Raw genomic sequence first — 24,642 nt, 5'->3', positions numbered from 1 at the left:
GCATCCCCCATTAGACTGTGAGCTCACTGGGAGCAGCTTATATTGCTCTTTTTCAGCTTGTTACTGAAATAAAATATCTGTGCAAGTTGAATTTAGTCGCCACCAGGCATGGCTGTGCTTTTAAAGATACCATAGATATTATCAGAACTTAAATGGTGGGAATGATGTGTGTCATTTACAGGTGATTTTGTGTAAGGCAATTTTCATTAACCAAATATTAATATTGAAGTCAAAATTTAATGGGTAAAAGAAGACTTGTTTTATGATAAATTATGAAGGTCCCTTTCTTCTGTTGCAAACTGAATTTTAATTGTTATGAATCGTTCCTTTTGCAATAATCCATGTGGGTGGCAAAAAGAAGGAAGAACATAAGGAAAATAAATTCAAGATGCCTGGAGTTCTATAAAGTGGAAAACTAGTCTAGGATCATTTGGGGACTCATTTCTATCTGAAATTAAGTAAAATTCATGAAAGATAAGTTTTAGAAAATAAATAAAAATTTGCATTGGAAATAAAAGCAACCAGTGTGTTTTTAGAAATCTCATGAAATATAAATGTAATGCTCTTTTTAATTTAAATTAATTAATTAATTTTTAAATTTTATTTTACTTAACAATACTGTATTGGTTTTGGCATACATTGATGTGAATCCACCATGGGTGTACATGAGCTCCCAAACATGAACCCCCCTCCCACCTCCCACCCCACATCATCTCTCCAGATCATCCCCGTGCACCAGCCCCAAGCATCCTGCATCCTGCATCGAACATAGACTGGCGATTCGTTTCTTACATGATAGTATACATGTTTCAATGCCATTCTCCCAAATCATCCCACCCTCTCCCTCTCCCTCACAGTCCAAAAGTCTGCTCTACGCATCTGTGTCTCTTTTGTTGTCTTGCATACAGGGTCATTATTACTGTCTTTCTAAATTCCATATATATGTGTTAGTATACTGTATTGGTGTTTTTCTTTCTGGCTTACTTCACTCTGTATAATCGGCTCCAGTTTCATCCATCTCATTAGAATGGATTCAAATGTATTCTTTTTAATGGCTGAGTAATACTCCATTGTATATATGTACCACAGCTTTCTTATCCATTCATCTGCTGATGGACATCTAGGTTGTTTCCATGTCCTGGCTATTATAAACAGTGCTGTGATGAACATTGGGGTACATGAATCTCTTTCAATTCTGGTTTCCTCGGTATGTATGCCCAGCAGTGGGATTGCTGGGTCATAAGGCAGTTCTATTTGCAGTTTTTTAAGGAATGTCCACACTGTTCTCCATAGTGGCTGTACTAGTTTGCATTTCCACCAACAGTGTAAGAGGGTTCCCTTTTCTCCACACCCTCTCCAGCATTTATTGCTTGCAGACTTTTGGATCGCAGCCATTCTGACTGGTACCTCATTGTGGTCTTGATTTGCATTTCTCTAATAATGAGTGACGTTGAGCATCTTTTCATGTGTTTGTTAGCCATCTGTACGTCTTCTTTGGAGAAATGTCTATTTAGTTCTTTGGCCCATTTTTTGATTGGGTTGTTTCTTTTTCCGGAATTGAGCTGCATAAGTTGCTTGTATATTTTTGAGATTAGTTTGTCAGTTACTTCATTTGCTATTATTTTCTCCCATTCAGAAGGCTGTCTTTTCACCTTGCTTATATTTTCCTTTGTTGTGCAGAAGCTTTTAATTTTAATTAGATCCCATTTGTTTATTTTTGCTTTTATTTCCAGTATTCTGGGAGGTGGATCATAGAGGATCCTGCTGTGATTTATGTCTGAGAGTGTTTTGCCTATGTTTTCCTCTAGGAGTTTTATAGTTTCTGGTCTTACGTTTAAATCTTTAATCCATTCAGACAATTAAATAAAATCCAATGTATATTCCTTACTGACTATTGGACTGCAACAATTTCAGTAAAGTAAACAGGATTATCCCTTCTTCTTGCCCCTAAAAGATGAGGATACTCTGATGCTCCATCCGTAACCCTTCTTGATGGGGTCTTTTTTAAAATTTCTGTTGGAATGATTATCAAATCATTTTTTAAATTTTATTTTTATTTTTTACTTTCATTTTATTTTTCCTGGATGCCTTCCTGCTACCTCAAATGCAGCAAGTTCAAAACCAAATTATGACATCTCTCCTTTTGTTAATGAAATCATTGTTCTAATAGTTACCAAGCTGAATTAATTCTAAAAGAGTCTCTTCTTTGCTTCCCTCACAGTGTTCTCAAGCTCTGTTGATTTTCCTGAAATGTACCTTGACCTGTCCCTTCCATCAATGTCTCTGCTATTATTTAAAGACTTACTACCAGCCTACTGGGCTGTTGTTGAAGCCTCTCACAGGTTTCTTTCCCATCCTGAACAGAAGTGCCGAATTCAACCTCTGAAAGCAAAGTTCTGATCCTGTCACCTTCTTTTGTGCTGCAATTGTTCTTGGCGTCTCTTTGCACGATGGACAGAATACAATCCTAACAGCATCTTCGGGACTTTCACAAACTGACCACAACCTACTTTACAGCTTCACCTGCCACCCTCTGCTCATGTGGTGCTTAAATTCCAGCCAAACTAGCTTATCTGCTATTTTCAAACACAGGGTGACCCTGGCTCCCAGGGCTTGCTGAGTTAGCGTGTTCTATTCTCTGAACTCTTAGAATCTTACTCTGCTCAGTGCTGTTTCCTCTGAGATGTTTTTCTTAGATGCATCTCCCCCCACCATGACAATTGCTATTTAGATATCAAATGCCTACAACACTGAGAAGGTGTTTTACAGAAATGATTTTAATTCTCACAATAATACTGTAATGTTGTTATGATTTTGCCAATTTCACAGTTTATTTAGTCCATTGGGATCCATTTTCTGGGTACCTCGTATAGGGCACTCACGATCTTACTTACTGAGAACAGAAAACCCTTGCAGTCATGGTATTTGACTGGAACTAAAACTTAAAGGGATTGAATGACTTGGCCATAACCAGTCAGTGACAGAACTCAACATTTCACTATTTTTTGACCTACTCTGCATCTGATTCTGAAACATTTTAAGGTGGATGTGTGAGGTAAGGAGGGGAGTGGAGTTGAGGGAAAAGTGAGATGGTTTGGGGAATTCAAAAATCTCCCCAAATGTTCTGATAGTTCATTCTGGTAGTTGACATCACCACATGAAACCATATGTAATGAAGCTCCCATCTTACTCTCTAACTGGCTTATAAATTTGCACATAATGCCCTGATTATGGTTTTCTGCTTATTTAAGGAGTAAGGGAAGTCTGATCGACCAAACAGCAATATTTTGCTAGACATCTATGTTATCACCCTGTTCTCATAACAGTCACTCATTTTAATCCCGATTTGACTCAAAGAGCCAGAGATCCAGCTGGCAAGAGGCTGAGGTGGAATCTGAACTCAGACTGTGTTCCCAGAGTCTTTATCTTTCCTGGGTACCACGCAGCCTCTGTGTCCGTGTTAGAACATAGACTCCTTAAAGAGCGAGGCCCCATTTTTCCTCTCATCCCCTACAGCACTTAGCACAATGACTGACATAGAATGTGTTCTCTATGTACATATATTTGTCTAAGGAATGAAGAACCAAAGCAGACCAGGAAATACTTCTTTGTTCAGGGAAATCAAATGAGCATCAGTGTAGAAAGCCCTTGAAGAATAAATAAGCCATTGGAAATTATAATGTCAGACACATTATTGCATTTCACAGTTTTTTACAATTTGCACATTCCTACTGATCCATGAAATAATTTAATTACATAGATTATTGCATTATGATATAGTTTGGTAGTGCCATTTTCCCCAGCATGTTGTTGGATGGAGATAAATCCTTTCTCAGAAAGAAAATATATTACAGAAGAGTCTAAATAAAGATGAAAGGGCTTACATTCAACTCTTCCATCCCCAGGACAGAACAGGCGAGCTCCCACTAGCATCTTTTAATGATTTTTTTTTCCAAGCCAATATTCCAAGTGAAGGAGCTTCAATCATTTCTTAAGGAACACTATGGAGAAATTGAGGTGTTTTAATTGAAAACTGTTTTATTTTATTTTTTCAGAGTAAGATAACATATTCTGACAGTTATCCTCACTGGAACCCTCAAGGAAATCAGAACCTTGCAAATGCCTTTCTAATATATTTTATATTCACTTTTTTGTCAATACAGATATAATTCTCTTTTCCTATTCATTCTAAGTAATTCTTTATCTTTATTGAACTTTGATCTTTTTAGGTACATAGAGCTGTTATATCCCTTTGCTATAAAATAACTTGTTTTGTGTCATTTTTAAAAAATATTTTAAGGAATTTTCATATTTTACTTTACCTTTATTTGAAATTCATAGGGTGGTTGTCAGACTTTCTGTTTCAGTTCATAGAAGCACGATCAGGTTACCTCAAGTAATGGGGATTTGGGGAATGTAGGCTGTGCTGCTATGCTCGGTCATGTCCAACTCTTCGTGACCTCATGAACTGCAGCCCTCTAGGCTCCTCTCTCCATGGAATTCTCCAAGCAAGAATATCGGAGTGGGTAACCATTCCTTCTCTAGGTGATCTTCCTTTACCATCTGAGCCATTCATCAGGGAAACCCATGAGACTATATGAGAGTATATATATATATATATATATATATATATATATGTGTGTGTATGTGTGTATATATATATATATATGAGATGGTACACACACACACACAAACATATATAGCTGTTAGCACAGTGCTAAGGGGTTAATGATTTATAACTATCATTATTAGGCTCTATAGTATCTAAAGTATTTGAGTGTTTTCATTTTACAATTATTTATTTTTTGTCAAAATTGTCCACTTTTCTCCCCCTTTTTTTCGATCATTTTTCTTTGTAAAAATGCTCTCCCATTTCTAAAACTTTTAGATTATTTGGCAGTGATAATAAAGAGAATGAAGTTGAGGATGATCATATTAAAAACAGCTAAGCTTTATTAAATGGTAATTCTACTAAGCACTTACATTATGCCACTGAATTTTTGTGATATCCTTTTATGGTGTATATTTACCACCCTCATTTATAGATGAGGAAACTGTGGTTCAGAAAGTTTAAGTTACAAAGCATTGCAAGACGCAGGTCTGCCGGACTTTAGATGCACAGGCTTTAACCAAGACACTTGCTGAAACATCTATAAATTCCTTTAAGAATTTATTCCTCAGTGGTCACAAGGCCTAAAAGCCCTTGGTATTTATCATCACCACTGCTACAGGGATTATTCTAAGATGTGACCTGTGCCTGACCTGTACTTGGCCAGTTGAGACTGTTCTCTTTTTTTGCTTTTGTTTGTTTGTTTTAACACAGACCTGGAAGGCAATACATTTTACTCCTCTTGATGTCAAGCTTTAAAAGTATTGAACCCCAAAGATGTAAATGGTTATGTTTCTAGTGTTAAAGGTAAACCAGACTGAGAATAGAACTGACAGCAGAAGAAGGGGAGCAGAGAGAGCAAAGACTCCTGACTGTTGCACAGACTTGGCTTCTGTCGCTCCTGAGTGGCTGGGGCCTCACCTCTGATTATTTTGAGTGGAATTAAATTTAGTTCAACATGGCATTCCACACTTTTTGAAAGCTAGTTTAGCATCCTAGCAAAGCTCTTTGCCCAATAAAACACTATGCCTGCTAAAATAAAGAGAAGCAGAGTATAGACAATACAAGTTGAAAAAATGATTACAAAAGAAGCAAAAAGACATTAAAATGAGAGATGGAAAAAATTTAATGGAACATTTTTTAAACTGCACTGTAGAAAATGATTATTAAATAATGGTGAATTTGAGGAACTAAAACTTTATTATTTTGTAAATGAATATGATTAGTTCTATAACAAGGTTATGTGTTTATTTCATAGTGAACAGGCTGAGGTCAAAGTTTTAATTTGATTTAGTAATTCAGTCACTAATTCATTTATTTATGTATACTTCCTATTCATGTACTTTTTATATGTCATGATATTTTGTCTTTTCAACTTATTAGAATATAAAAACAAATATAAATAATTACTGCCCTCTTAGAATGCAGAATCTAGAGATGGAAACAGATAATTAGAGAATAACCTGCCAGTCCAGAGGAAAAGACAGTACTGTGGTAGCAACAAGGACTAAGAGATTCTATTGAAAACTGAAACCTTTGTCTGAATGACATGATAAATGAAACCATCATACAAAGATAAGCAATACATTTGAGTCTATAAAAATAAACAAAGCTTCAGAAGCAAACAACATGCAGAAGCAAACAAAAAACTGTTTACCACACAAAAAGCTAGTACTTAGTAAATAAGAACTCTCACACACTGCTAAGAAACAAACAATGAAATGGGCCAATGGTCTAAATAATTCTGTCCAAAGAAAAGACATGTAAATGCCAACAAACACAAACAACCATAATGCTATACAAAACAGAAAACACAAATAATCAGTAATTTATTATTGATTATTTATATTAGTAATATTTAAATTACTGATTATTAAGGCAAGACATTGATGATACTGATTCTTAGTGAAGATATGAATGTAAAACAAGTTTTGTGTACACTTGGGCCATTAGTTCAAACTTTTTGGAGAAAATAGGCACACTCAGAGATGCAATACAGTGAATATTTTATATTTGGCCCAGTATATATTTAAAGTCAAAGATGAAAACCCCAATGCTGTGTGTAATAGTATAATATTGGAATCAATATAGATACCCACTAGCAGAGAACTAATTCATGCTGTATAAAAAAATAGTATATACACATTCAGGTATATATAAGAATGCTTACATGAACATCAAATATATACCAAAATATATTGATAGCCATTTCTAAGAAGTGATTAGTGTGATACAGGAAGAATGGGAAAATCTTAACTTCTATTTAGGCACAGCTACATATTTTGTTCATAAAAAATGAGACTGATTTATTCATATACTGAAAATATCATGAAAAAGGAAAAATGTTTTAAGTAAAAAATATTCAAGAGAGGAGGCAAATGTGATTTTCTGTGAATATGGTGTCACATTAGACTTAATCCAGCAAAAAACAATTAAATGAGAAGTAGAGTTCATCTTATAAAGTGGACAAGAAGTCGGCTTAAAGATATAAATAGGGAACTCTTTGATGGTCTGGTGGTTAAGACTCTGAGCTCTCACTGTTGAGGATGCAGGATTCAATCCCTGGTCGAGGAACTAAGATTTCACAAGCCGAGCGTTGAGGCAAAAAAATATGTATATATATTATATATATAAAGATATGAGGGGACAGACTGTGTAGGGTGTAAGGGAATAGATGAGGAGAGACAAAAACAGCCCAGAAAATGAAAAGAAACAGAGAAATAGAATAAAATAATCAACCTAGACCTCAGTGCTTTGAAATTCCAGAGTGCTACTGATGGCTTAAGCCTTCATCACTTAGCAAATCTCTTATGGTTTTGATATGTATATATATATATATTTTCTCCAAATCTTTTCACTAAGAGTTTATTATTTAAGCAGAAATCATCATCATTTTCTTTATAGAATCTCACATAGAATCTGTTCTATTTTTGTTTTTTTACACTACAAAACAATATCTTTGGAATAAGAGAAAGAAGCAATTTATTAACTCATCTAATCTTTCCCCTCTTCCCTCTTCTATACCATAGTCCATATCATTTGGTGTCGTCTATTTCTGAATGACTTAAACAGTGGAGGTCCTCTTTCTCTTTTAGGACCGAACTACCAGATAATAGAACTAATTTTCTGGAAATATTCATGATATCCAGCTAAAATACACTGGTCTCTAATTGGAACCCTTGACTTTATACTTTTCTTCATAATATATATCTCTGACCATAAATTTTAAAATATTCTTTGGATATTTTTGAAGGGATGTATCATTTTTCTTCTGCATGTGTCACGATTTCTCGACTTCCCTAATGAATTTTTCTTTTTGCTAATTGAGTTGTGACTATAACCTTATGTAAACCATAGTAATTTTTTTCTAGAAAAATTAAATGCTAAATTAATTAATTTTATTGTGCACAACATCATCAGATAACTGATTATAAAACCAGGTTCCCAATGTTTAGCACTTTTCCTAGTAATACCTTGCTTTTGATGTGGGTGACTGCTGAGAAGGAAAGGGGTCTCTGCATTCTGACATATGCTTTAAAATTCGTGGCCATTTCTCATACCTTAAAAAGCATTTGGTGGGCTGTATAAGTGAAAAGGGGGGATGGGAGGGAGTCTCAATAGGTTTTGCATTAGCTCATTAAATACTAAAATACCATTTCTATTTTACATAATTTAACATGGCAAACTATAAAAAAGGTGAAACCAGCAACCCCTAGGCATGCGTTTTAAAACATCCTCATTTAGATGCTAATTTTGGTTCTAAGTGTATGACTGGCTTAAAAAAAGCCATTAACAACAGGCCAGATTACTTAAAAGGGATTATTAGGCAAATATGTGAGGGTGTTCTGATACCAAGCGGCCCCTTTTATGACCCAATCCAACTACCTTGAGTAAAAAGGGATGAAAGTATTTGTTTTAAAATAGAAGAGAAAAATCATACAATAGATTTGAAAAAAAAAAAAGAGAAAAATAGATAGTAATCATCCAAACATAAATCATGCAGCTAAAAAATTAGGTTACTTTTCTCCCTAGTGCTATTAATAGAAGACATCTATAGCGTTTAGAAATGTGAGACATGGGTTGGCTGGATATAGTGAAATGAGCTAATAAAAATCTGTTTAATAACAATTTAATACCCTGCCTTTTATGTTAATAAAATCCGCCATGACAGAAAAAGTGAAAGGAGGCAAATAATAGATGAGAGGGGAGAGGATGCTATCTCCAACCAAGACTGAATTTATGGCTGGCAAAAATGATGCTCTAAAGATACTAAGAGGAAACCTGTCGGACAAAAGAGATATACATAAATACATCCTAGTGCCAAAATCAATGAGCGATAGAGGATGGGCAGATGGTTCTTTCTATAGGACATCACTGCTGAGGAACGCTGAACTGGCCTTGAAGATGGTTTGCTGCCAAACTCACACCAATTTCTCGGTAAAAGAACAAAGGAAGTTTGACTGGCAGAGCTAAAACATGCAAACCTACAGAAACAATTCCATCTCACCTTTGAACTTATTAGACAATTAGAGTTTCTCATTTCATAATTGACTTTCCTTCTTTCAGTCTCTTACAGATCAAAGTTCTTCTCCAAGGGTCTGCCAGATTAATTTTCTAAAAGGGTTCCTTCTTTGTTACGATGGATTGCTTAATAGTTTTATACCTTCTCAAGAATATAAACAGTAAAGAAACAGGAGTTGTTTCTTACTCATTTTCTCCTGTACATGTAGAGGGTCTTGCCTGTTACAGCTTAATAAATTGTTGAATGGACGGATGGATGGATAAATAGATGAATGGGTGGGTGGACAGTTTTAAATTCTTCCTCATTGTCTACTGAATTTTAAAATAATACTTACCCTGACACTTAAGCTTCCTTTTATCTTTCCAACGTTCTTTTCTATTACTTCAGACTGAACATTATTCTCCAGCCAAATGGATGACTCACTGTTTCCGAAATCTGCCCCTCCTCTCCTCATTCATCTGTGTGCCTTGGCCCATGCTGTGAACTCCATCTGGATTATCATTTCTGCTCTCTGTGTATCTGCCTCGAAAAATCCTACCTGCTTTCAAGTTCCATCATAAACATCAGCTTCTCCATTAAACCTTCCTCTTACCTGAGTGTCATCTCTTTTTTAAACTTTCATGATGCCTGTAATATTCTCTTAACAAAATCTTTCCTTTAATTAAACTCTCAGCTTGTTTCCTTTTCTCTCCTTTTTCTTATTATCTCTCACTTTCTCTCTCTCTCTCTCTTTTTTGTTTTTGGTTTACTTTTGCTGTTTGACCCAAAACTCTTTAAGGACAAGAAGTGGAGTATTATTTATCTTGCCATCTCTTCAACATAGTTTTCAAACTGCAAATTTCAACCCATTAGTGGATTTTGAGATTAATTTAGTGAGTTTAACATAATTTTTATTAAATAGATTATAATAACAAATTCCTGATTAGAAGGGGATAGAAAATATCAGGAGGTATTACACATATTAAAATTAAGTCTTATTTCATAAAATTTTAAGTCACATAAATACATTTGTGTGTACTGTATTATAACATAAAATACAGTTCTTACTGTTTCTTGCAGTCAAAATTTCCAAAATCACTGCCATACAGCACTTAGCTCTGTTAATTGTGTACAACAGGCAATCATGAATATTTTTTTAATGAAAGAATGGATTTTCATGAATTTTCTCTTTCACTATAAAACTATGTCAGTTTTATAGTATAATTGATATATGCTACATCAGTTATATTTATTTCTGCAGGTAGACTTTAGTGTCAAAAACAGCAATGGCAACTCCTACTTTCAATTCAAGAATGATGGAAGACTTAACACTGACACAGTGTAAGAACAGGAGAGGGCAATTTCTGCTAAAGTGGGAAGTACTGTTACTTGTTGAAGCACTCTAATGCTTAGATTGTAAGGTTTTTCTATTTGAATTGTGTGGTCCATTTCCATTCATTGCTAATGCTTTTTTGTTTCTTAATTCTAGTCTCATGAAAAAGCTCTAAATAAATGTAGATTTCAATTAAAAGAGTCTAGACGGTTATTTATAATTAACCATCCTCATAGTGTGAGATTGTTTACTAGCCAAATGAAATAGAAATGGTGGCTTTTATGATAAATTCAGGGTTGCAGTTTGTTGGAGCACGTTTGACTTTCTGTTCTGCCAACACAGCTGGAAGCAGATGGTGGAAGTGGCCCGGAGCAGCCCTTCCTGGAATAATGGGAAGCCAGGGGCACCCAGCCCTGTGGGAGGGCACTGGCTCTGCCACTTTTAGGAAACACTTGGACATACCTCTTGGTTTAAAGTATTGTTACCTCTGAACAGGTTAGAGACCCTATGTTAAAGAGCAGGAAACAGCAAGGGAGCGATGCAGTTTGCAATTAAAGTGATTACTTCATGCACAAACACCGCACCCTTTCCATACCTCCTGGAAGGCTTAGTGGAAGGGAGAAAAAGGTTTTCCTAAACCCTTGAGGGGTCCCTGACTGGGCCTGAAAATCAAACTGACAAACATAGGTTAATAAGAGAAAAGCAGACGAATTTATTTAATATAAGTTTTACATGACCTGGAAGCCCTCATTAGGAAGTCAAGATTCAAAGAAACAGTTAAGCTGAATGTTTTTGTTCTAAGTTTGATGAAGAGTAAAAAGCACAGAGAAACATGATGGGCTAAAAAAGGTACAAGCTGTGGATAGTAATCTGGGGGAAGATGAGCAAAGTCTGTTCATTCTGGTTCCTCTAGGCACCTCTGTCTTCAGAGACAAGGATGCTTTGTTCCTCCAGGTACAAGGAAGCACCTCTCACGTGAGGGTCTTAACGCCTGCTTCAGAAGAGAAGGACAGTTCAGAGAGTCTTGCTCTTTGTTTATTTCTGACGGGGCTGGGACTTCATTGCTGCTCCGGCTTTTCTCTAGCTGTGGCCAGTGGGGACTCGCTCTCCAGTTGCAGGGTGTGGGCTTCTTGCTGCAGTGGCTTCTCCTGCTGGGGGCATGGACTCGAGAGCGTGCAGGCTCAGTCGTCACAGTGCCAGGGCTCTGGAGCACAGGCCCAGTAGTTGTGGCGCACGGGCTTAGTTGCTCCATGGCATGTGGGATATTCTTGGATCAGGGATCACACTCACATCTCCTGCATTGGCAGGTGGATTCTTTACCACTGAGCCACCAGCAAAGTCCAGAGAGTCCTTCTTGCATCTGCCGTTTTTCAAATTCCTTCACCTTAAAATAATCAATATGACAAGGTATCATTCTTTTAGGGAAGCATGTTCTGAACCCCATCACTGACATGATAGGCAGATAAGATTGTGCTGTCCTTTAAAAGATTTTAAAGAAGTTTAAGTTATTTAGCTTGAAGGTTATGGTTTATATCAATTAGAGGCTCAGAGTCAATTAGAGGCTCAGAATCAGTATGGAGGAGGAAATGGCAACCCACTCCAGTATTCTTGCCTGGAGAATCCCATGGACAGAGGAGCCTGGTGGGCTATAGTCCACGGGGTCGCAAAGAGTCGGACACGACTGAGCGACTTCACTTTCACTTTCAGAGTCAATAAGAATGATTATTCGGAAAAATAGTATTCTATCCTCAAGACACAAGAGAGTAAAAATTATGTCGTTAAAATGTTAGCATAATTGTCCCTCCGTCCTATTCTGAAATATTTTGGTTGAGATGACTGTAGATTGTTCCTTGGCATCAAAACTTAGCATGTGACTTAGTGCTAGTTTTGAACCTAGAGTTGTGTTGTCCAATATGAATTGTTGTCCAATGTGTCAGTCATGTCTGGCAATTTTAATCCTAATTTAAATGAGCAGAAATAAAATGATCCTTAGTTGAGCTAGTCTTCTTGACTCGTTGTACCTAATAGCTCTCTGTTCTTGGTGTCTACCCTGTTGACCAGTTCAGGGATATGACACTTCATCATTGCAGAAAGCTTGATGGAGAGAGACCTCCATCCATGGTACCACTTTGCAAGGTTCCAAGTATCTAGAATCCCAGTAGCCATTTTGAAGTGGCTTCCCTGGTGGCTCAGAGGTTAAAGCATCTGCCTGTAATGCTGGGGACCTGGGTTTGATCCCTGGGTTGGGAAGATTCCCTGGAGAAGGAAATGGCAACCCACTCCAGTATTCTTGCCTGGAAAATCCCATGGACAGAGGAGCCTGGTGGGCTATGCTCCACAGGGTAGCAAAGAGTTGGACACAACTGAGCAACTTCACTTTATGCTAGTTGGAGGGGCTTCCCAAGTGGTGCTAGTGATAAAGAGCCTGCTTGTCAACGTAGGAGACACAGGTTCAATGTCTGGGTTGGGAGGATCCCCTGGAGGAGGTCGTGAAAACCCACTCCAGTATTCTTGCCTGGAGAATTCCATGGACAGCGGAGCCTGGTGAACTACAGTTCACAGGGTTGCAAAGAGTCAGACATGACTGAAGCAGCTGAGCGCATGCACACATGCTAGCTGGAGCTCTGTTCTACTTTACTGTCCATTTAACACTGACGTTTCTCCCCCTACTCTTCTACTTTTTTTTTTTTTTTTAAATAAGAATAAGAAGTATCCAAAGGCACTCTGTTGAGATTATGAGTAGCTAAGGTAGAAATTTTTTGGTGTTTACTGAGTATTTACTATAGCATATAACTGGGTAGAAATTCCAGAGGGGAAGATTATGAAAACAGACATGATCCCCACCCTCGTGGTGCTAACACAAATAAAAATTAAATACGCTCATCTCTGGGTGATAGAATTCCACTGAAGATTAAAAGGGACAAATCTGGGAGTACTGAGGATGAACCATAAACATTTACATTAGTCGACTAAGCTGGTTATTTAGTTTCAGAAGTTTCTAAGTTTCTGGTGTTCTTAGACCAAACTGAATAAACTTCTCAGAAACAAAGCACATTGAAGCCTATGGTCAGGGAAAATAATAAATAAGAAAGAGTAGACAAATCTGAGAAAGAGAAAAAAAGGAATACCCATTTTAAACAGACCCTTGGAATGGACCTTGGAAAAGACTTTCAGGACTTTGACACATATCAGAATTACCTGATCTGTGTATTTATTCACTTGCTTCTTTAGTTTATCTATTTAGCATTTTCTATTTGGTAATGTGATAAAAGTCCTGAGTAAAACAACTTCAGGATCTATTTGAGTTCAGTCTGCAGTCATGAGACAACTGGAATACACTGGAACAAGATGCAAAATTTGAATGCCTCATCTGTGTATTAGGTTGGCCAAAAAGTTTGTTTGGGTTTTTTGGTAAGATGTTACAAGATGGATACTTAAAGAGATGGATAATCCCTATTCTGTTACACTTTTATAATGCCCACTTAAAAGCCAGAAGCCTTGTACACTCCCAGATGAATTTGGTTTTATCCTGTCTTTGCCTGCTTTGGGCAGTTTTATTAACACAGTTGTCTGCTTGATCCACAGGATGGAATGAGGGGAGGATATATGGGGTTGGGAGAACATGTTGACTATCTCTAAGACTTTGTCTAAATAGACGTTTATATGGTTAGATTGCTACTTTTTTTTTTTTTCCTGCTAAGCCAGAAATAAATTGCCCATTTGGGGTCAGATGCAATCTAGCATCAATGTTCTGTCCTCCTAGACAGCTCTACAAATAACTTCTAAATACATGTCTTTCTGAACATTGGTGTTTCTATCTTTCTTGCTAAAAAATGCCTTTGCCCAGTTACCATATGCTTTGTTGGTCTTTTGTGCTTCTAATCCTATTGTATTTGTGGCCTCTTTTACAAAACTAATATGTTTCATTAATTTTTGTGATTTGTATACCATGCACACTTGTTGATTTCAACTGTCCTTGGACCACACTTTAAGTCACGAGACGCTGAAGAATTATCTCAATAACAGTTTGTTTTTCCCTTGTGTAAGTACTTGAAAGCTCAATCCATAAGCCCTAAAGGACAGGGATTCAATCTGATTCATTGAAGTTTCTCTTATCACCAAGCATATGAGAAGATGACTGGCACATAATTTTCCACCTCCCATCTCCCAACACACACACCTGTTAGAAGGATGAACATGGATAAGTTAATCAGGATGTAATCTCATGACCTTTCCTCTTATAGTTCTTTGCAGTTTTTGTTGGAGTCTTTAGAATGGCACTGTAGAGTATATTGCATATTGTACTGAGTATATTCCTCTGTCCCTAGTATATTTGAAAGAAATCACTCTGTATTTATCTTATCTTCTCTCAAAAGATGAAGATAGGGCTGGTGTCAGATTCTGAACACTGAAATGGGTGAATGGTTTGGGTAATGGCTTGGAGATTCTTTAGGTTGGTATGCAAATGATAGTATGATTCTTGCTGGAAGAACAGACTTTTCTGGGCTTGAATCCTGGCTCCACTACTGGTTAGTTCTATAGACCTTAGCAAATTCTTAGCTTCTCTATGCCTCAAAATTCTGATTTGCAATATGAGGATGATAATGGTAACTATCTTACATACATTGTAAAATATAACTGTGCCTGTGAATGCTCAATTAATTTTAGTTGTTATTCTTTTTTTTTAAGATTTTTTTGATGTGGAATATTTTTAAAGTCTTTATTGAATTTGCTACAGTATTGCTTCTGTTTTTATGTTATGATTTTTTTGATTTGAGAGGCATGTAGGATCTTGGCTCCCTGACCAGGGATCAAACCTGCACCCCTTGCACTGGAAGGTGAAGTTTTAACCACTAGATCACCAGGGAAGTCCCTAGTTGTTTTTCTTTTGCTTCCCTGAGATTGTGAGCCTGTTACCAAATATAATCAATGCTTAAATATTTAAATGAACACACAAATGAATACATGGTGCATAGTGCTTGCTTGGAGAATCCCAAGGACGGGGGAGCCTGGAAGGCTGCCGACTATGGGATTGCACAGAATCGGACACAACTGAAGCAACTTAGCACCAGCAGCAGCAGTGTAAACCAGAGTTTTGTGAGAATTTTTTCTCCTGCTTCTAGAATAGAAGTGTATGGAGAAAAGATACATACCACCCAGTATCAAGGCCCTCTGTGCTGTGGAAAAGAGATAGCCACACATAAGTCATCTTTTGCTTCCTAAAATGGATTGTTTTATTGCCATTTATTCATTGATTGCATACTGACAGATTTTTGAATCATTAAATTGCCAAAAGGTATTATTTCTATATGTATTGAAAGACAACAAAGGGAGTTTCTTTACAAGAAGTAAATGAGCATGGAGATGAAAGTTTATTTTGCTAAAAATTAAAACAATAATAAGAAATAATACTAAACATAGATAATAATAGCAATTAGCATTTACGAAGTACTGTGTACCTTATATATTTATATAAACCATCTCATTTGATCCTCACAAGATCTGTATGAGATAAGAACCCATATTATCCCATTATGATGAAATTCGTATTTGGGAAAGTTAACTTAGTCAAAGTCGCATAGTAAAATGGGCCTTTGGACCCAGGCATATTGATTAAGAAAACGGCAGTTTAACACGATACTGTCATAGAGTGGAAGAAAGATTTGTTAGCCGTGATCTGGTGTACCTGTCATCTGGAAAAAAGAGTTCTGATTTACGGCATTTGTTGATTTCCACAGTGGAAATGCTCCCGTCATGGCCAGCTTAAAAGAGCCAGTGTGGCATCATCTAGCTTCTAAGATCTTGGAGCTCAGCAGCCAACTCCAGCCATCTCCAACACAGCTTTGGTGAAGATAACCAACCCCTCGGAGTGGCTGGGGGGTCTCACAAAGTGGCTGGCGTCTGACACAAGACGCTGGGTGGTGGCAGGGTATGATTACGAAGTTGGCAGGATGTGCAGCAGGGAAGACATTTTACTGCAGTGAACGTGAAAGCAAAGAGAATGAATCTGGGCTAAGCAGAGAATGTTCGTGGCCTCAGAAAGGAAGATTTTGAATTTAGAATTGTTCGGCTGAGAACACGAGGAGCCCATTGCTGATAAGGACACAGACTTGGTCTAGGGACTTATCATAATAAAAAAGAGACAAAAGCCCTTCCTTACTAATTAAGATAGATGGCAGAAACACTTGTTATTTTTCTTAGTTGAGAGAGAAAACAAATAATAGTCATATTTTCTATTTTTGTGAATTCATAGGAATTTTCCTGCAGAAATATGTCTGAAAGTGATTTAGACTATGAAAGTTGAAAAAGAAATTCATTGCTCATATATCTGCCTTTGACTGTTTCTAGAATAAGATGTGATATACGTGCATGTGTATATATGCATATACATGTACAGTTCATTAATATGTGAATATCTGGCAAAGCACCTTGTGGTATATTGATGCATCTAACTTTACATTTACCAAATGTCCGCTAGCCCACTGTTTACAATATTTATTTACCTTCTGGAAACTTGCAGGTTGTAAAGTGAGTGAAAATTAGTTGTATATGGGTGCTCATCAGACATTAATGGAAAAGGAAATGGCAGCACACTCCAGTATTCTTACCTGGAAAATCACACAGACAGAGGAGCTGGGTGGCTACAGTCCATGGGGTTGCAAAGAGCCCGATGCTGGTGAGCCTCTGAGGACAGCACATTTAAATGTATTGTTGATTCCCTTTGCTGTACAGCAGAAACTAATACAATGTTGTAAAGCAACTACTCTAGTAAAAATTTAAAAACAAAGACTGTAGTTCTATATGAAGGGTTGCTTCTCAATCTGTTACAGTAGCTGGGTCTCCGTTTCCACATCTTCTCCCACATTAGAGCTTTTGGAAAAGCTGAGGGACTATATGTAAGATCCAAATGAATGGTCTCACATGGGTTTACATGGGGCTGTTGTCTTTAGATTGCAACTTCCACAAATGATTTTTAAATATTTAATTAATGACCTCATGTAATGTGATATATCAAAAAGTAGATAATCATATACATTTTTAAATTGTTGAAAAATTTTATTTGAATTCAAATATGAATATTACATGTTTTTTTTTTCTCTTCCTTTTTTGCATTCAATTTTGGACCTTAGTATTTTGGTTACAGAACTTAACATTTTCCATTTTCCCATATAAATAATAAATTAAAGAGTGTTATAGATAGACATATCACTAATGTATAAAGTATTATCATAAATGAAAAAGAATCAGCCAGCTCAGTTTTAACATCATTTATTAAAGCTTTGTTTCAAATCTCATTCAAGTGCTTTCTTGTCATAACAATAATGGAAGCCAGTGAAATAAAATGTATTCACTGGGTTGATATTTAGACAAAATTGAAGATTGTGTACTTCTGATATCCATCTTGTTTGACCCAGATAAGACAAAAGTGGGGGAAGGGTCTCAAGATGGTCTCATTTTGTCCACAATCAGAAGTCTCTCTGATTCAGTATGTGGTCTGAAAACAATGGGCCAGATGCGCATCTTGTGGGAATCTTCCCATCAGTCTGTTCAGTTCAGTCGCTCAGTCGTGTCTGACTCTTTGGGACCCCATGGACTGTAGCACGCCAGGCTTCCCTGTCCATCACCAACTCCTGGAGCTTGCTCAGACTCATGTCCATCGACTCGGTGGCCATCCAACCACGTTTTCCTGTCGTTACATGATTGAGGGCGTGGGTCTGATGCTTTATTAATAAGTTAGATATGTGGAAATTCAGGCGTTCCAATTCAAGAACTCTGTGAACTTAGTTCATTGTTGTGTTGTGTAACAGTAACGTGTCTTGGTTTCTTAAAATTTAGCTTGAAGTTTAGTTAATTTTTTTAAAGTTTCCCATTTATTACAACTTTAGTTTGGTGAGTAAAACATCTCCAAATCACTTGTTTTCATAGATTTAGGTTTCCAGAATATTTTCAAACACTAAATTAGATTTCATGAATAAATGCTTTAAATTCCAGCTTTTATACTTTGGAGTGACAATGTGTATATAATTTGTGATCATTTAAAAAATATTATCGCTGTCCAAAATCACTCAACAAAATTTTTTGCTATTGAAAAGAATGTGTTCTTATATTTAACATGAGCTTTCTACATTTGCAAAATGCTTCCATATCAAATCCTTGAACTATAACTGTTATACTTGAATGAAAATATGTATGAATTCATTACCTCATTTTATTCCCACATCTACCTTGAGAAACTCAGTTTTGTGACTCTTACCTTTCTAAGGAGGAAATTAAAGTTCAGAAGCCACAAAGTTTTTGCTGGCAGAACTGAGTGCCCAAACCAGGATAAATTTATCCCAAATTCAGTCCTGTTTGGTTTACATTGTTAATTCATAAACTATAAACCATTTTGTCTGTTCATGTCTATTCTAGACGATATTACAGCATGAATCTCATTGTAAAACATGTTTTAAATTTGTGGGAATACTCATTTTTCCAATACCTGGTGGCTCAGATGGTAAAGAATCTGCCTGCAATGCAGGACACCTGGGTTTGATCCCTGGATCAGAAAGATCCCCTGGAGAATGGAATGGCAACCCACTCCAGTATTCTTGCCTGGAAAAGTCCATGGATGGAGGATCCTGGTGGGCAAAGAGTCAGACATGACTGAGAGACTGACTTAGCACATACACATGGACATTTTGCTGTCTAGAAACGAGAAATCCCTCACCTTGAAAGATAACTCTTTTTTTCTGAGAATAGTCCTGAATGTGAACAGTACATTGTGAAGTGTCTTCCTAACCATTTTCAAGCCTTACTGTGCACAAGAACTGCTTCAGCAGCTTAAGGTCCCTGTGAGATTCACATTGGGGTCATCTGAGTAGCACAGGAATTTACAAATATATTAAAGAATTTCCAATTGATTCTGATGAGATTCTTTGAATAGAGATACCCTTACATGCCTAATATAATTTAAAATAAATTGCTGTTGTGTTTCTAATGCCTGTCTTCTTTAAGTATAATGGGAAATTATAGGGGTAAAAATGCTTTGGAAAAACAATATCGTGTGGAAAAATCCAAACAAACTCTTTGGCCAACCCAATATATACATAATCTTGAGAGGAAAGAACGTTTTCTTGAGAAAACGGTGCAAGTGCAAATAGTTTTATTATCCTAACAGTTAATACTTACTGAAGTTTTCATCGATATTGGTTGCCTTTTTCTGTCTAATGTTTATATTTTATTATTTTCTCATTCTACAGTTGAAGTGTAGAAAAGTTTCTTTCCTCAGGTCAGACAGTAGCACAGACAAATTTCAAACACATTTTATTGCCTTGTTTAAAAACTAAAGAGATTTTTTTTCTTTTGTAGCCAAGAAAGTCTTCTGGAAACTTTATGGATGTAATACCATGAGAAAGATACATGTCCACTTTCAGAGGTAAGGACAACTGTTTTGTCTAGGAATGTATTTCTATTCATTAGCCTTCTATTGGTTTGCATTGCTACTGTCATTGTGTTTATCAGGTGCGTGTTAAAAAATAAAAAATTATCTCCAAAGAAGCAATCATTTGTATTTTCTTCTGGAGTTACCTTCCTGTAATCTTACCTTTCTAGAGAAGCCTTGTAGGATGAGCTACTATTGAAAATTCAGAAAAAAAAGGGATGGAAAGAGAAGGGGAAGACCAGGACACTGAAGACTCATTCTGGCCATTTCACAAGTTTTTTCAGAGCCAGCTGATTAGTCTCTACATGTTAGGTCTATACCAATTAATTCTGAATCTACCAAGGGTCATTTTACACATTAAAAATTTTAGAATAATGTGTGAATGATTATCTTTTTATGATGGTGTACTTCTTTTAAACTGTGTGCCTTTTAAAAATTTTATTTATTTATTTTTATTTACGGCTGTGCTGAGTCTTTGCTGCTGCACCAGCATTTCTCTGGTTGCTTTGTGCAGGCTCTTCGCTGTAGTGGCTTCTCTTGTTGCCGAGCACAGGCTCTAGGGCATTCGGGTTTCAGCAGTCACTGCACGTGGGCTCAGGAGTTGTGGCTCCTGGCTCTGGAGCATGAGTTTAGTAGTTTTGGGACACAGACTTGTTTGCTCCTTGGCATGTGGGATCCTCCCAAACCAGGGATGAAACCCATGTCTCCTGCATTGGCAGGCGGGTTCTTCACCACTGAACCACCAAGGAAACCTTAGTATGTGCTTTTTAAGACTTAACACAATTTAGCAACCTGAGTTCTAATTTTTCCAGGTTGAAATATTTCTCTTTTGGTGGTTATCACTGTAGGAAAAAAAAAAAGGGGGGGACTCATTGCTCTTGGTTTCCTTAACTAGTATTTATCAATCTTAGACACACTCTAAACTCATTTGAAGAAGTTCAAGAACTATGATGCACAGATTTTATTGGAGACTGGTTATAATCAACTGAATCCTTCAATGGAACCCAGGTATATATTTTAAAGCTCCCAGATGATTCTGGTGTGCACTAGGGTTGAGTACTATAATTTTACTCCATTTGGGGAATTTAACATGAAATTGGAGCCTGCACCATAGCTCTAAGTGGAAAATGAAAACAACAACCCAAGGAAAACTGATCTCTTAGTATTTGTAATCATTAAGAGAAGTGTTGGCTATAGAAGGGTAAACCTAAAGCTTTGTGTGGACCAACATAATAAATTCATGAAATCTATATGAGGAGAGAAAGATTTTTAGGTAGAAATGTGAATGGTTCTTAGAGAAATAGAAATGCTACTCAGATAACCCTTGAGCATCTGAGGATAAAATTTACACTTCAAACATCACTTGGGTAAAATCTAACTTTTTAATGTCATCATATTAATGTATGAGTGATTTTAATTCTGATTCTTAAAGAGTTGAAGTTTTACTTAATGTTGGAATTTTGATCAATGCTCTCTTTTTGAACAGAAAAATATCTCTTTAAAAAATTAGCAAATTTCTTTCAGGGGTGTTGTTGCTTGGTTGCTAAGTCGTGTTCAGCTCTTTTGTGACCCCATGGACTGTAGCCGACCAGGATCCTCTGTCCATAGAATTTTCCAAGCAAGAATACTGGAGTGGGTTGTTGTTCAGTCTCTAAATTGTGTCCGACTCTTTGTGACCCCATGGACTGCAGCAAGTCAGGCTTGCTGCAAGCCAGACTTCTCAGTGCTTCACTATCTCTGGGAGTCTGCTCAAACGCATGTCCATTGAGTCAGTGATGCCATTCAACCACCTCATTCTCTATTGCCCCCTTCTCCTGCCCTCAGTGTTTCCCAGCATCAGGGTCTTTTCCAACGCGTCGGCTCTTCTCATCAGGTGGCCAAAGTATTGGAGTTCAGCGTCAGCATCAGTCCTTCCAATGAATATTCAGAGCTGATTTCCTCTAGGATTGACTGGTTTGGTCTCCTTGCTGGCCAAAGGACTATCAGGAGTCTTTCCCAGCACCACAATTCAAAAGCATCGATTCTTCAGAGCTCAACCTTCTTTATAGTCTAACTCTCACATCTGCACATGATTACTGGAAAAGCTATAGCTTTGACTATAGGGACCTTTGTCAGCAAAGTGACATCTTTGCTTTTTAATTTGCTTTGTAGGTTGGTCACAGCTTTCCTTCCAAGGAGTAAGTGTCTTTTAATTTCATGGGTGCAGTCACCATCCGCAGTGATTTTGGACAGAAAATAAAATCTGCCACTACTACAACTTTTTTCCCCTTCTATTTGCCATGAAGTGCTGAGACAAGATGCCATGATGTTAGTTTTTTGAATGCTGAGTTTTCAGTTAGCCTCTTTCACCTTCATCAAGAGGCTCTGGGTAGCCATTCTCTTCTCCAGGGGATCTTCCTCTTCCAAGAATCAAACACAGGTCTCCTGCATAGGCAGATGGATTCTTTACCGCTCAGCCACCAGGGAAGCTCTAGAGAACTGTATTCTTATTGAAATAACAGCATAGTTTTTGTCCTAAGTCACTTTTATGACCAAAGAAAGGCAAAACTTTGAAGCAAAAAATAACATGATATTTTTTACTAATTCCGTCAGCTCACATCGGAGTTCTGATCACAGGATATTACATATTTAACTTCGCTTAGAAGGAGAATACTTTGATTTGTCAAGTGCTTGATTCTTCTGTAAATGATAGGTAACTTGTAGAACTTACTTTAGAATCTTAGTTGAATATTATCAGATCCTTTTCACATGTCACCAAGGTGTACTTGAATTGAATATACGCGTACTAGCTCTTAGACAAGTATTCCTATATCAAACAGATCCTAACCATCTCAACATGCCAGTGGGTGCATCCTAATGGCTGGGGTAAAGACACACAGCCAGGAATTACTTTGATTATGGGGGTTCCAAGGAGTACCTGTGATTGACTTCTGCAAGGCTAAGGGCCATCTCCACAGTGGAGGGCATTTACTGTGATGTACTCTTAAGTGGTTTCAACAGGATATCATGAGACTAAAATGGGCTTATCTAGACATTCTCTTGCCAAGAATGATTTCTAGTTTTGAAGTCATTATGAAAAACTTTCACTGTTCCCGCTGTCTTTTCCTCGCGTGAATCTTTATTTTTGTGATCTACTTTTATCTCACTCATTTCCAAGGAAAATTGTTTTGGCACCGTCTGGTTTCCTAATTACTAAGCTGTTCCCTTTTGGCCACAGGTTAGCTCTTTTCCTCCCCTTCCTCCCTCCTTTACTTCCTTCTTTCCTCCCTTTCTCTCTTATTTCCATGCTTATCTTTCTTTCACTGTCTTCCCACTTCTCTTTCTTTTCTCTCTCCCTTCCTAATTACAATTGTTGGCCATCATCAGAATATGACTTAGCTGAGAAGTATCTGTCGAATGCTGTTAAGTTCTCCGTACTGACACTTCCCAATTGTTAGGGGTTGTTTTGAAGGGCAAAAACTGAGCTATTAGTTCAGCTTATTTGAGCTTCTTTCTTTTTTCTAGTGCTTTTATCTAGTTTCTGACTTTAAGATCCTTCGCATCATTTTGCAAGGTTTTTATAAAGTCATGCCTTTGTGAGAATGTACTGCTTTGTTGAATCTCATGGAATTTTTATTGATTTGCAGCTCCTTCATCTTGGGACAAATCCTCAGTTACCTTGGATGCTATAGTTTGTGTGTTATCATTCCTTTTATTGTTTGCTATATACGTTCTCTTTGACATTTTGACTTTCCAGTCTTCAAGCAAAGGTTTTATCTTGAGTTTTCAATGCAGTGCTTTATGTGTGAATACTTTTCACTGAGGTGGTTTTTTAAAAATAAAATTATTAGTAATTGTATTGTTCTTCCCTTAATTGTTTCTATTTGGTAGAGTTTATAAAACATAATTGGCAGCTGTATTTCATTTTATATGACTGACGGTCTGAATTTGTCCCTTTCTCTGATACTATAAACTATATCTTGGCTTCTGAGCTGTTATGGAAGTTAAATGTCTTTTCTACCTATTTTACAAGTTGGTTTTGAACCCTAAATGGTATAGTAATTGATAATTTTTGTTAATGCTAAAGCATTGTGTAGAAGTAAAGGACTACTATTAGCTGAAAAAAAAATGTATCTCTGAATCAAGTATAGGCTTTCAAAAGTATCAAACATTTAGTGAAATTATATCATTTGATGAAATAAAGGAAAAAAAGGAAAAAGAAGGAAAGAGGGAGTGCCTTGACTCATATATAATGAGTCAAAGTGGTAAATGTATGAAAGGCCAGAACATTGAGAGAAAACAGTTACTGATATAATTTGAGACAATATCTAAAAAAGGAAAAAATTGGAAGTAATTCAGTTGTATAGTCTGTAATGACAAAATTCATCACAGAAATGAGAAAATATTTATACGTGTTGTTTTAGTGAACATTTCTCTTCCAGATTTATTAAGATACAATTGACATATAGCACTGTGTAAGTTTAAGATGTACAGTATAACATTCTGGCTTGCATACGTCATGAAATGATTGCCGCAATAAGTTGAGTGAACACCCATCACCTCATATACATAGAGCATTAACTAGAAAAATATTTTCTTTGTGACAAGAACTCATAGGATTTACTCTCTTAACTTTCACATGTAACATACAATATCGTTAATTATCTTTACCATGTTTATCATGCCCATGACATCTCTGCTACTGCTAAGTCGCTTCAGTCGTGTCTGACTCTGTGCAATTCCATAGACGGCAGCCCATGAGGCTTCCCTGTCCCTGGGATTCTGCAGGCAAGAAC

General features: G+C 36.8%; 1 long non-coding RNA gene across 3 annotated transcripts in view; it reads left to right on the top strand.

Annotated features, from left to right (window-relative positions):
- LOC132657175 (uncharacterized) overlaps positions 1 to 24,642 on the top strand; it is a 426,450-nt gene that overhangs the window by 163,887 nt on the left and 237,921 nt on the right. For all 3 annotated transcript variants that reach the window (XR_009594952.1, XR_009594951.1, XR_009594953.1), the window contains one exon: positions 19,795 to 19,861. This is a non-coding gene — a long non-coding RNA (uncharacterized LOC132657175). The remainder of the gene's footprint in view (positions 1 to 19,794; positions 19,862 to 24,642) is intronic.

This window comes from Ovis aries, chromosome 9, assembly GCF_016772045.2.
Source record: "Ovis aries strain OAR_USU_Benz2616 breed Rambouillet chromosome 9, ARS-UI_Ramb_v3.0, whole genome shotgun sequence".
NCBI classification, from domain to species: Eukaryota; Metazoa; Chordata; class Mammalia; order Artiodactyla; family Bovidae; genus Ovis; species Ovis aries.
The sequence above is the reverse complement of the archived record's forward strand: the minus strand, read 5'-3'. Positions and strand labels throughout refer to the sequence as shown.